Source organism: Mchenga conophoros, linkage group LG16 (assembly GCF_057382185.1).
Source record: "Mchenga conophoros isolate Kocher_MC1m ecotype Shallow Benthic linkage group LG16, M_conophoros_male_GT1.1, whole genome shotgun sequence".
NCBI lineage: Eukaryota > Metazoa > Chordata > Actinopteri > Cichliformes > Cichlidae > Mchenga > Mchenga conophoros.
The window spans coordinates 23,274,937-23,289,560 of NC_140541.1; the positions used below are offsets into that span (position 1 = coordinate 23,274,937).

At 42.8% G+C, this 14,624-nt stretch overlaps 1 long non-coding RNA gene across 1 annotated transcript; it reads right to left on the reverse strand.

The window, feature by feature from the left end:
- Window positions 1–2,922: 2,922 nt before the first annotated feature.
- Window positions 2,923–14,201, reverse strand: LOC146556806 (uncharacterized). The gene is made up of 4 exons (XR_014888926.1): window positions 14,015–14,201; window positions 4,386–4,601; window positions 4,171–4,291; window positions 2,923–4,093 (listed from the first exon to the last, which is right to left on the reverse strand). It is a non-coding gene; the product is annotated as an uncharacterized LOC146556806 (long non-coding RNA).
- Between the last annotated feature and the right edge of the window lie 423 nt (window positions 14,202–14,624).

Here is a 14,624-nt window from a genome sequence, read left to right on the forward strand (position 1 = left end):
AAAGAATACATCATCTTTCCATGGAAGTGTTTGCTGTGCAGCTTCTCTGAAAAACAGAAAACGCGATCTTCTCATGACTCCTCCGCGGGTGAACAGTGCCGCTGTGTTTGATTTCTAAATTGCAATTGATAATTGAAAGAAAGGGGAATTCCAGGGTAAAATGACTACGAGAGATTTAATACCTGTCAGGTGTAGTGTGACCACATTGTTCACAGTAAAGATGATGGAAAGAACAGTTCTATACGGAAGGGGGAGGAAAGCAGGATAAATCTTCTTTCTCCTACAATGGATTTCATGTGTGTGTGTGTGTGTGTGTGTGTGCGTGCGTGCGTGTGAACAAATCACATCTGATATTAAAACCCCATCATGTCTGAATCATTGAGTTACATTGCAGGGGTTCATGCTATGTGTACATTTATCTCACAACTTATTTTAATGTGTTAGGCAGGATTAAAGGTATAATCCCAAAATTAAAAATTCCCTCCCACCACAGATTTACCACATGCCCTAATGTTTATAAAGTTTACACCGTGAAAAAGTGTGTCGATAAACTTCTCAGCAGCAAGAGACGTGTACCTCTGATTCACATCCTCTTTTTTTCTTTTTCTTTTTTATGCGGACTGCCATACACATACATGTTACAAAATCTGTGTTAATAAGAGAGAATGAGACCAAAAAAAGGAAAGTACATGAAGATGAGAGCGGGTGTTGTTCAGTCACAATGCTCTCAACATGAGATGATGAGCTGAGGGGGGCAGCGGCTGGGATTGTGAAGCCACAGGTTACCCTGTCTGCACGACCCTTGACAGCAGAGAGACACCGGAGCCCCGCGGGCTGACAGAGGACTCTCCCCATCAGCACTCATATAATACCGCTTTGGCAAGGACTCGCAAGTAAGACGAGGCTACACCCGAGAGCCACTGGCAAGTTTCCAAGTGGTTTATGGATATATGCCAAGGCAGAGAATAGCCCTAATGTTTATGGAGTGCATGTTGTTTAAATTATTAACTGTCACGAAGAATTAAACACACATGCAAAACTGTAATATCTCCCATGATAAGTTATTTAGAAATTAATTACAGATTTGCACAATTGCACAAGCATTTTCTGCAAGGAACATTTCAAATTCAAATTTCCCTCAGAAGCCTGAAGGCAACGTTTTAGTCCTTTCTTCTTTTAGTCCCAGCTTTTTTGTCCTGCTCCCAAAGTCACTTGTCTGACTGGTCAATTACTATGTTTTTCTCCCCCACAGCCTCACAAAGTCAAATAGATGCTTTCGTAGCTCCGTTTTATGACAATGTTTGTGTGAATTATTTAGCCTACGCTTTTATCAAATAACAATAACTTGAAAAACCCTAATGCAGAAATAGCAATTCAGGTAGAAACTCCAGCTCTCTTTCATCCATCCGTCTGCTTTCTTGGAAAAAGAAATCAACAATCCTCCCCACATCATTGACGTCTGTTATTCGTGGTTGCATTGTGAAGGAAGCACACAAAGCTTCACAGTAGCTAGCGAGACGTTGTATGTGTGTTTTATATTAAGAGCTTAAGGGTTGAGTTTCACATTGAAGATGACTGCTGAAAGTCAACCTTTTGGACAGAGAAGGCAGCGCTCCGCCCTGGCTTTGCTCAGAGGAAACACCTGCAGAGAGCAACACATGGTGGTTTGCAGGGAAACCTCCGCTGTCTGTTTTGCACTGATGAACTATTTCCAAGTAAAGAGGACTTGTTCTGAACATCTGTAGCTCTGGATATTGTTTAAATGCACCACCAGGGAAAGCCTGACAGAAAAGCAAACAGCAGTTGTTGATGGTGGTTTGCACAGAGGGCAACGAGCTATGGTTTTGGTGTGCAGCAGCTTGGCTTCTCAGTGCTGTGTGAGAAAGTTTTCTCCCTCCTTGCAGCCTGGATAAATTAGCCCCAGAGCCAGAGTGTGGACAGCAGCTGGAGTGCAAGAGTCAGCTCTGGCAGTGGTGATAATCAACAGGGAGGATGTGGAGAGAGAAAAACCCTGAGGGAGGAGGGGGTGGCGAGGTTGGGGGGGAGGTTGTAGCTGTTGTGATCTTACAGACCCAATCAGAACCCCAAGTAGAGCCGAGGCCTCATGCAGTGTAACAGCACACCATCGTGCTGCAGCACTCAACATCCTGGACACAGAGCAGGTCTCCTCCCTAACCGGCTGCTTAACCCTTTCATAGTGTGTGTGCGCGCCTCTCCCCCAGCCCCCATTCGCTCATCACTGCGCTAATCAGCCTCAGAGACAGCAGCTGCAGGGAGCCCCTCTCCTAACCTGGGCTGGAGAGGCTGTTATACTCAGCAAGAGGAGGGCAAATACAGAGCTTAGTGTTCTCAACAGGGACCACAGAGCATCCACATGTTCCACACTGGCTGCTCCATCCACTGTGTCACATTCAGTCATCAGATAAACCATGTGAGCACTCACTGGGGCTCTTTATCAGAGGGCAGAGGTGGAACATGTACTTGGATCCTCACCTGAGTAAAAGTCATTATGTTATAATGCAGTAGTATTAGGAATTAATATATTGGTGTTGCAATATAGCAGTACTAAAAGATATTTTATTGGTATCATAATGATAATTACATAGAATAATATCTTATTTGTATGCTTTTGCACAGTCAGTGTTACAGACTCAGTGTTTATTCACCAAAAACGAGATAAAACTCATAACAAAGAAAGTTAAAGATGAATTTTACTTACCAAAATATCAGTATATTTTATAGTTTCTAAAGCGATTTCAATAATATTGTTATTGTTAAAGGGAAAAAAAGCCCTAAAATCATGTTACTACTGTAAAAAGTAAGCAGTGTATCAAAGTGCATCAAAAGAAAAAACATATGTAATGCATAATCAAAATCAGCTTTATTGGCCAAGTATGTGTACACATACAAGACATTAGGCTCTTAACAGACAACAGAATAGACACACAGAAAACAACAACATGTATAGCATATTTATATATGCAATGCTGCAGCAGTGCAGAGTGCACAAATGCACAAAAACATATTCAATTTGCACTGACCAAAAAAGTAGACACTGAATTAAACAATGAAGAATAAAATGGGTAAGCCCATGCAGACGGTAACTAATTAGATAAAACTGTCGTCTGGATTTGTAATTTAAGTGAAAGTGATGCAGTTTGGTATTTGATTGGAGATTTAATAAATAGAATATCTAATAAAATATATGATTGTGCTGCTATGAATAGCAGTAAACCTATAGAAAATAAAAAGCTACATTTTATCTCAACAGATATTATAAATGCACTATGGCAGGGACATAACTGGGCTAAAAAATAAAACAAAATAAAAGCACAAAACTGTGCACAGCTTTTCAGACAGTCTGAAAACCCATTTTCTACATGTTAGTGCTTGAACAGAACCCAGTTATGCTCTTTTTCCTTAAAGAATACATGAATAACCGCATTACTGGTTCACTGACATGTTTACGTTGGAGCTAATTTTAATATCCTTCCCGAAAAGTATAATGCATAACATGCACTTTTGTGTACAGCATTCCCTTGTTAAATATAAAAAAATGCGGCATTCTCATGTAAACTAAAAATACCTCAGATCTGCGCTGAAAGCTGGGGTTTTATGATGGCCTTATTATCTGTCTCTTTATTGGACAGCTTGAGTGGCCACAGATCCGCTATAAATCAGGCAGAGTTTAAATAAACCCCTGATGAATGTTAAGGAGGAAGAATAATGTACTGTATTCCCTGGAAGTCCCGACAGTGCTGGCAGTTATGTCTTATCCTCACTAAATCAGGACTGCAGGTCAAGCCAGCTCAGAGGTTGCACGCGACCAGTGATTCATCAGCATGTGCGTGACACCGGGACATGATGGAGGGTTTGGAGGAACGTCCGGACAGGTAGGGTCAGAGCCAGGTCTGATTACACAGCTGCTGATCTTCCACAAGAACCCAGAGACAAACCAGCACCCCATTCCTGCTTCAGTCCTTGAATTCATCCATCCAGAGTCAGACTGATAAAACAGACCCAGGCCTCAGATGCTGCACAACCCACTGCTTTGTGGTCCAGTGAACAAACTCTCAGATTTGAGGTTTGCGTTCTGTGGAGCGGTTTGTATATGTGTCACTGTGTAAAGGCAACAAACACATTCAGAATTTGCACAAATGAATTACTCACAGCCTCTCCACAAAGTATAGACCGAGAACTATCTCTTCCAAAGGACTGAATGGTATTGGTAGAGCCGATGCAATCTCTGAAGCCCAGCTTGACATGACATGAAGCAACGATTTTATGTTGTCTGTCAAATATACAGGAAGAAAAAAAATCAATGCAGCCTGACAGCATTACATAAAGAGCCTTTGTGCCTTGATATTTCTTTTCTGCCTGTGTACTTTTGTCTGGGGTGTAGCGAGTCGTTCTCGAGGCCCAGGGGGAGCAGAGCTGGCAAGAACAATGTGGGAATCCGAGGAGGCAAAACTGCACATGTTGTCTTTTTTTTCTTCTTCTTCTCCTCCACAGTTTATGCTGGGACTCCAGAAGAGGCGGCATCTTTACAGACCATTTCATCCGGCAACATCATCCATCACGGCAGACAGGTTAGGCTGCACCTTTAACACAAATCCCCGACGTGAACCCGGAATTCTTCGGAGATGAAGACGTTCCAAACAGAGGATTAATGTGCAGAATTAAGATCAAATCAGTTTAACACAACGTTATTTTTGGCCATTTCCAAATGCTCGACATTTACTTTCCTAATCCGACTCTCTCTCAGTGATGCCAAATGCATTTTGTAAATCAACAGCGATCCCGTGTATAAATTGATGAATTTAAATTTAAGCGCAAAACTGTATCAAGCGCCCGTTAAATATAATGAAACCAGGTGCATCCATCTGCACACAATTAACTGGAGCTACAGTCCATATTTACAATTTCATGGGAATATGGGAAAAAGGTTTTTAGGGGAAACTGATCAAGCCCTTAGTACACCAGCATCCATATAATCTGATTATGGCTAAAAGCCCAAACTTAGCCACGCTCTCTAGCAGAGGTGACAAAGCTATGAGAGCTACTGCCGTCCCAGGTGCACCCAGGAGGACTGAGGTTTCTGTTAACACTCCAGGCTTCAACCTTCAGAGCTTCAGCCACAGCTGAATGAGGCACTGCCTCCCACTCTCTCCCTCTCGCCCAGAAGAGGATCAGCGGTGGCTTAGAGCTGCCCAGGCAGGGAGGTGAACAAGTGGGGCTTTGAGGAGCCCTCTGCCAGTCAGCCGGAGAGCTTCAGGCCTCTAGCCCTCAGGGGTTAACCTCTCAGACTGCCAAGCAAAATACTGCAAGAGGCTCGCAATTACAGAGACAGTCAAAGGCCACACGCAATTTCCAGAGCTATTTACACAGTTAGAAGGCCCCCCCTCCAGACCTGCCAAGAATAGGCAGAATTAAGATGGCAGAGAGAGGGAAGGTGGTCTTTTAAATACCCTTTGGCCTCTTATGGCTGTAATTCATTCACAAACCAACTAATGGCTTAAACAAATAAAAATTCTCCTCGCTTCATATGAATTATACAGCATATATGAAACACAGGAAACATTTTAAAACGCATTTTCAAAATAAAGGCACTCACACACCGAGTAGCACCTGTTCAATACAAATAAATAGTCCACCATAAATACGATATACAAAAATGTCTGATATATTTTTTTAATTTTTGCTATGTGAGCGGACATAATTAAAGGACTCTGTGATATTAATTACAAAAAAACCCTAATTAACAGATAATACCAAGATAATTCATAAAGCGGCTTTCACAAAGGCCTTAAAAGGTAGTTCCCCAAACTGAGAGCCAGGACCTCAAATGGGTTTCAATGCACATCACACAAGACAGTGAGCAGTTTTCCAAACATCTTTGTAATGCTGCTCTTTTTAAAACTTTGAGTTGTGGAGGAATCCTGAGCTGTAAAGGTAGAAACAGTCATCATGACGTCATGGTGACTGATGGTGACCTTTTTCCAAGCCTTGATCTGAGTATTTTGCTCGTTGCCTGAGGCGTGGATGCTACCAAGAAACTGAGGATACTGCACGCTTAGTAACAACTCATCTACTTATATCTTAATATCTCTCTGTATCTCTCTATCTACACACACACACACACACACACATACATATATGCTTTATTGTTTGTTTTACTTTAAATAGCATCATTTACAAAGTGAGATTAATCCTGTATTAAAAAAACAAAACTACAGACTGCAAATTAAAACATATTAGGGAAGTTTTCATAGATCAGCTGAGAATTTGAGTAATTTTCTCATACTATCAGATGTCTTTGTGCAGCGGAATTAACTACTATTATGTATAAGACACTTCCTCATTGTCTTCACTATTTAGACCCAGAGCCTGGTCTGTTTATTGCTCTTTTGCTTCAAATAGGGTCACAGGCCAATAGGTCTTTAAAAAAATGAATGTAAGCCACTGCTCTTACTAAGATACTAACATAACACAGCCCATCTTGAAAAAAAAAACTCACCCCAGTTTTGAAGTCAAAGTTTCTAGAGTGATTTTTTTGGATGTACTGTAACATATTGCAAGCTTCCCGTTACCACCCTTGGTCCAAGTACATTAGTCAGCAGGCCAATTAATGGGCTAGTGTATATGTTGGTTGTGCAGTAAGTCCCAAAAAAAAACAAAAAAAGAAACTGCTTCTTGGCGGGTAGGTGCAAGAACACCGCACCCCCACCCCAGTAACTGCTCCACCCTCCCAGGGGGCCCCAGCAGCCTCTAACCCGCACAGCTGTTCTCCAGGTCTAGAGCCTCTCCAGAGCCCAGCAGTTCCTCCTGCTTTGGGGACCGCCCGCCTGCCCGGGGGGGCAAGGAGCTCTAATAATAACAACAACATCCAACATGCAGGCCCGGGGTCAGACACAAACCGTGACCCTCCCCATCACAGCACCAGAGCCTGGACAGGAGCCAGGACACAGAGCCCCGCTGCAGCCTGGGAGAGCAGGGTTAGGAGAGGTAAAGGGTGGGTCTGTGGGTGGCTGGAGCTTTCAGGTCTGCTTTCACTTCCTGCTTAATGCACCACCATCATCATCATCATCATCATCATCTTTCTGGGGATGGAGGAGGCTTTGGATAGATTATGGTTGGAGGCAGTAAACTTGAAAATGTGGAAGCTAGATGATAAAATGTTATAAATGCAGCTAACTGTTGGGAAACTAGCAGCAGGGTAGAAGCTTCTTTTTTGCCTCAGCACCTGTGTTTTGCCGTGGCACACCCCCACATGCAGCACTAAGCTGCAAAAAAGTATCTTAAATGAGTCAAGAGGCAGAATAATATCAGTCCATGCATATCAGCAGAACTTCTAGGAGACCCTGAGCTTCAACACTCAGTCAGACATGGTAGTTTACATCAAATAAAACCCATGTACTTTTCCTTGTAAACGAAAACAGAACAAATTCCTGCTCCAAATAACAATCCCGAGTTTACTTTCAAGCGTTCAGAACTCCTCCCCAGTCAGGTCTTACAGGTCGGCCAACAGTGCACTTACGGTTTCTCACACACTCCATCCGAGGGGGAATACTTGGCCCTAATTAGCACCGAGCATCTGGCAAATGTCAGCGTGGCTCTGTGTGCAGCATTCCTATTTACTTAGTAAGCTTGACTTCAGATGGAACAAACACAGCGAGAGCTTTCCAGTGCTTCAGGTTCTGGGAGTGCTTTGGTATTGCACTGTGAGTGACATACAGTATGTGCAATGCAAGAGCGGTCATCTCATTATCCACAGTTTCTTTTGAGGTTTACTGAGCATTCCTCATACCACTGCAGGGCACACACACACACACCGTACACACACACCGTACACTCACACTGACGTATCCGTTACTACGTTAGTACACTAAAAAAAATACCTTTCATATGTGTTTGTTTAATTCTCCCGATTGGACTTTGCTACTGATTTTGAATGTGTCATTATGAGATTTGAGAACCTTCTTAGAGGTCTTCATACCACCGTTGTTATCCAATTCAATTCCTTAAGTTTTATATAAAAAGTTGAGGGTTTCTTTTTTTTTGTCTTTAGCCAAATAATAACATTAATTTCCTGTTATGACTCTGAGAAGTTGTTTAAACTGACAGCATCAAACAGGAATCCATAACCTCAGCTCAGAAAACAACCTGCCCTCACAAGTTTGGCCCCTACTGGTGTTATTCCTAAAAGCCACCATTCCCTTTTCCCCCTGTTTAGACATAAACTAACCACTGATCTCCTCGGGCACAAATTGCATATCAAATCTATGACAGCGCCCTCAAGGTTTAAAGCGTTCAAACACGTAAACACCCAGGTGAAACCGAGTCTCCCCCGTGGAAACGACAAAGACACGTTCACAGCAGCTCAGCAGTCACCGAGAAGCTTCACCGCAGCAGAAGACAAGTAGAGTTCAGTCCGCTCGGCTTGATCTCGGCCCCTGATCTCCAACTTGACGTGATTACACAGAGGCTTCCTGTCTCCTCGGCCCCGATAGCATCTCTGTCTGACTTCTCGCTCGCCTCCCACGCGGCTCTGTCCCAACCTCAGATAGCAACAATTACAGCCTAATGGGACAGTTTAAATTAGAAAACTACATCTAGCAAAGCACATGTTCATCCAGCTCCGCAGCATGGCTCATTTAAGAGATTAATACTCAGCCAGGTCCTGCAGCACAAGAAAGGCACTCTTAAGAAATAGCAGCTTTAGTCAAGGGGGCCATTCATGTGCAGATCAAAACATAAAGCCTGCAGTTAATGTTGATTTTTTTTTTATAGGAATAACTAACAATTAAATCCTCCATGCTGTGCATAACACTGACACATGAATGTTTCCCGTTCTTCCATCTAATAATTACTCACAACTAATTTTGATTTAAAACACACGCTGAAAATTGGTCTTCCGTGGATTTCCAACAAACAGCCCAACTTCCTGCTAGATGCTGTTATGTCATATTTTGGTACCACAAATGGAGTAAATGAAAACCGAATGCCACAGCAGGTTCCAGTCAGTGTGTGATAATATTTAAAAAGCGTAGGGTCATTTGCATTTCCACAAGTCAATTAAAACCAGCGCAACAGAAAGAGAGGAGGATTAAAAACAATGCGATAAATTAAGCCTTTCAATAAGCTACATCATCTTTATGAGGCTATCAAGAAGATTATTCTGCAAACATGCATCGCTTGTGACAAAAATAACAAGCCTCGTCACGCAGCTGTCAATCACGACAACAGCATCCACCACTTTATGTACACCAACTGATCCATTTTCATGTCATCTGAATAGAAACCCGGAGTAAAGCACGCTTGATTTGAAGTGCACCATGATCCCAATTCATTTAGCCGACACATGTAATCACAACCACAAGCTCTGGTCCTACGCAGATGGAAATCAATTACCATGCATTTCGGAAAAACCACTGTCAGCTTCCTGGGATTTATTCGTCTGATGCCGTTTGTTCTGCAGCATTATGAACGCCGGCGGACATTAAAGATTCCCCGTGTGAAAAACCTTTTCAACTGTTGCCGCTGCTCATTTCAAATTTGCTGACACTAAAGATGATTTGATGAAACAAACACTGTTTAAATCTGCACTTAAACATGACCAATCACGTCATGTTTAAGGAGAGGGGAACCAGCGGACTGGACTCCGGGGACTTCTGCTACAAAACCCATCAACAGCAGTACTTTCATCACATCCTTCACTTGAGCAAATTACCATATCAGCAGCATGATCTGAAAGCAGTCCAAGAAACCACAATATGTGCTTTCTGACGCACAATTAAAAGATGTCAAACTTGGTTTCCTTTACACTGTTTTGGTTCTGGCTGTCAACGCATCAAACATTATCTTAAAGAGGACTCATTTAGCAGAGAAAAGGGACTGGCCAGGTTCACTGGCGGTGACGAGGGGGCTCCGTAGCCTGGGGGTATGTGGGTAACCAAGGAGCACAAAAGAAATGGATACCCGATAAGAAAAGCAGCAGTGGTGGGAGAGGGTTGAGGGGGTGGGAAGGGTTTGGGGGGGATTCTAACTTTCCTCCCTGGCTCTCTCCTGGGAACCTGGGGGCTAAGACGCTGGAGCTCCTCCACGCAGGTATCATATTCAGCAGGTCCTTCAGTACAGCTGGGCTCCGGTCCAAACTCCCTGACTGTCTGCCTCAGTGGAGAGAGGTACAGGCGCCATAAGGTCACAGTAGCACAAATGCCAACAAGTGAAACTAAATATTTAAGTCAAGCTTGATACTGTTGTTGTTATTTCACAGAAGAACTGGCAATAAGCCTTTCTGCCTGCTTTAATGCAGGTTGCATGCAATTATTTGCATGATTAAACATGATCAAGAGCAGCAAGGATATGCAAACATTAATGCACATCAGTTTTTTTTTTCTTTTTATCCGGTGAAATATGAAAAGTGAGAGAGGGGAGACTGAAACCCCTGAGACTTTCAGACATAAATCAACCTCCCACATCTCCACTCTGACGCAAACAGGCTGTATCCCCCCCTTACAAAAGCACGGCAACCGAGGGCCCACGGCTGGATCCACGGTAATAGCTTCGACTCCGGCAGAAAGTGCACTGCTTGCTTCAGATTTCAATTCACTGCACCCGAGTGGCCGATTGACTGCAGAGGGTGAATAAACTGGAATAGAAATGTTGGATACCGCACGTTAGTCTGGACTATGATGACTTTGATATGTATATGTGTGTGTGTGTGTGTGTGTGTGTGTGTCAGCTCATATGGCTTCAGAACTGACCTGAACTGAAAACTAGGATTTCAACATAAAAATTCACTTCAATAAAAAAAAAAACAGCACAGAAAGTGTCACTATCTGACCTTTTGTTAATTATATTCCAGTTGGATTGAGAGTAAATGAGAAAGAAAACTAAAATTAGTTGCTGATTTGTATCCAAAATAGTTCTCTCTCCAAAATAAGTGGATATTTTTTTTCTTTTATAAAAACGTGTTAATCTAAGCGAGGAGTGATTATTGGAACTTCAGCTGAAAAACAATAACGATGATTAATCAAATACTTTCTTCAACACCAGTACAACCATGATGTGGATTTCCTGTTCCGCCACTGCCAGAGGTGCTCTGCTGGATTGGGATCTGTTGACTGCGGAAGCCATTTGAGTACAGTGAACTCATTGTCATGTTCAAGAAACCATCATTGTGGTCATGAAGGGATGCACATAGTCAGGTAGGCTTTGGTAGTGATGTGTGGCGTCATCAGAAATGACCTTCTGCGTGTTTTGGTAGTGGCCAGTGGTTATTTGAGTTACTGTTCCCTTCCTATCAGCTTGAAGCAGTCTGACCATTCTCCTCTGATGTCTGGCATCAACAAGACATTTTTACCTGCCACTTACTGGATATTTCCTCCTTTTCTAACAATCCTCTGTAAACCCTAGTGATGGTTGTGTGGGAAAATCAAAGCAAATCACCAGTTGAAATACTCAGACCAGCCCATCTGGCACTAATAAGAATGCCACATTCAAAGTTGATTAAATCACCTTTTTCACCCCATTTTGATGCTCACTTTGAACTTCGGCAGATCGTCTAGAGCATGTGCCTAAATCCACTACGTTGCTGCCATGTGATTGCATGATTAGATATTGGCTTTAAAGGAACGTCTTTTAATAGTGGCTGATGAGTGTAGCTTAGCTGGGCTCTGTCTTATCTTAAACTCACCCAGCAGCATTAAAATCGAGCATTTGTGACTGGAATATTTCCTGGTGAGCATTTCCTTAGATGCACTTGGTCTAGTAAGTGAAAATGCATATTTCCCAACATGCCACAGTTTCCTTTCTACCGAATCAGTCTCCTCTATACTGCGTCATGACGATGCAGACATGCAACAGACATCAGACCCAGGATAGCATAATTAAGCTTTTCTAAACTCAACTGTGTGGTCTAAAGGGTCAAAAGAGGTTTCACACCCTTCTGACAACTGCAAGGGGCCTGCAAATCCTCCAAACCGGCCACATCCACAGCAGTTTGTTGCCCTTGTCCATCAGATATGTGAAGCTGTGAGCATGCTGTGAGAGTCTGACAATGTCTGAAAGTGGAATTAATGAGACAGCATACAAACTCACTAAACAATAATGCCACTTCCCACTAGCAGGTCAGCCGGCTGAGCTTATGCAGCGCAATGCAAAATGTGCACTCACAGCAGAAAAAGCAGAGAAAACTACAGTGAGATGAGGCCCCTCGTGGCCATGAGTGGATTCAATCAGTCTGAATTAGAGGATGTGAAGGGTTCCAAGGTTTTGTCTTGTTTCAAGAGGAGAGAGGGGGAAAAAAATTGAAAATTGACCTGGCAGCCTTCATTTAGCGACAATGTGCTAAAGTATTTTAAAGTATGATGGGTATTCATCACAGTGATCTGCACAAGCGGGGGCAATACAGTGGCACAAAGGTTTTCAATTGAAAAGCATAATACTCATTAGTCTCAACACTCAACATCAGCACCAATCAGAAGTTGCATTAGCTGTGAGAGGGTGCCTGGTCAAAAATCCCCTCCCCCCCTTACACGGATAACAACACACAAGGGAAAATGAATTAATCAGGCAAGTTGCGATCTATGATATGGCATTAGAGAGGAAAAACTGCAGATTTTACACAAGTATATAGAAAGGCTGTTGTTAACTTTCCTTACTACGTTCCACTGATGACATATTTATAAGGTGGAAACTGCTTTACAAGAACAAGAATGCATCACTACTGAGCATAAGATTATGATGAAGGGGGGTATGATAACACAAAATGATGAATACACCCCTCTATTTAGTTTCAAAGCTGAAAATAAATAAGTGCAATTAAATAATGCAACCAAGAAGAACAGAGCATTAATCAGAAGACTGGGAATTGCTTGAGGATGTGAAATACAATTATTACGCCTTTGAAAACACACACAGTGAGGAAACAGTGTGGGAGTCTGTCTCTGTCAATCCTTAGAGGAGACCTTCGTGCTTTCCTAGAGTTATATGCCAGAGGATCATATCACAGATTTCACAGTTCACACTGCTATAAAAGCTCCGTGTCAGGCCGTTTTCTCTACTCGGAGCGATCGTGGCTCAAGAGTTGGGGGTTTGCCTTGTAATCGGAAGGTTGCTGGTTTGAGCCTTGGCTTGGACAGTCTTGGTCATTGTGTCCTTGGGCAAGACTCTTCACCCGTTGCCTACTGGTGGTGGTCAGAGGGCCCGGTGGCGCCAGTGTCCGGCAGCCTCGCCTCTGTCAGTGCGCCCCAGGGTGGCTGTGGCTACAATGTAGCTTGCCATCACCAGTGTGTGAATGGGTGGATGACTGAATGTGTAAAGCGCTTTTGGGTCCTTTGGGACTAGTAAAGCGCTATACAAATACAGGCCATTTACCATTTACTTGTGGATCTGCATGATATCAAAGAGAAGGGATATCCTTAATGTGGTCAGGCACACGGCAAACCTAACGTTTGCCAGGGTTAGCTGATCAGAAGAAATTAAGTTTCCATCAGAGGCTGCACCAAGGTCCAAAATTACATAAATATGCATTATTTTGATCAGCGGTTCATGCAAAGCCATTCTAGTAGAGTGAAAATGTTTCAAAAACAAAAGCTACCTGACTAACAATGTGTGGGTTAGGGCATGGGCACTTATGTTACAGTGATGGAGGGCAAGTTATCTGTTAGGGGAGGTCCCAGCTGTAGGATAGTGGCATTTCCCCGTGGTAGTGGGTGTGTTGGTCTGCAGCAATGCTTAAGACTTAGGTGGGTGCTTCTGTACTTGCCTGGATCTAGGGTTTTTAAAGCAGAACATTGTATTCTAAGGATCACGAACGGTTAATAATTATAGGCTAACAATTCGGGTTTGGCTAATCATTGTAGATCAGCCATCTGGATGCTTGGAGCCAAAAATGATCTTGTTAAGGCAGGAGTGTGGAGCACTGAATTATCAGCTAATGCTAACAAGCTTAACTAGATACCGACATCTCGTAACTAACACGTAAATAAATCACTAGACTTTTACTCACCAAAACTGCAGCACAGTTAGTACAATTAAAAACACGAGACCACTTTAGAAGGTCCAGCTCAGTTTCTTCTCTTAGCAGAGGCGACACCTAGCATACGGCTACACCTGTTAGTTAGTGACCACGCCCCAAATTTGCACATATTTAAACCCTATTATTTAAATAGGTGAATTGTTTTTACTTAAGTAAATGTTAAAATCCTACTTAAGTAGCTTAATAGTACATAGATTCTACTAAATATATTTAAAGTACTTGCAGTAACTCATTCATATATTGTAAGTTAAAGACCCTACAATAATATAGAGAAAACCCCAACAATCAGAGGACCCATCTGAGGATGTGGCAATAGTGGGAAGGAAAAACTCCCCTTTAACAGGAAGAAACCTCAGGCAGAACCAGGCTCAATGAGGGGCGGGCTCAATGAGGTGGGGGGGGGGGGGGGAGTGTACTTTGACATACAGAGGAGCCCGTATAAAACCACTGATCTTCTAATTAGTAGACCACTCTACTTCCTGTGCCACAGTTGACCAGTGAGTACAAAGTGCAATCACTGCATCCAAAACAAAGTGGAGTAAAAAAGCAGGAGGAACAATGTAAATACATCGGTGAAGTA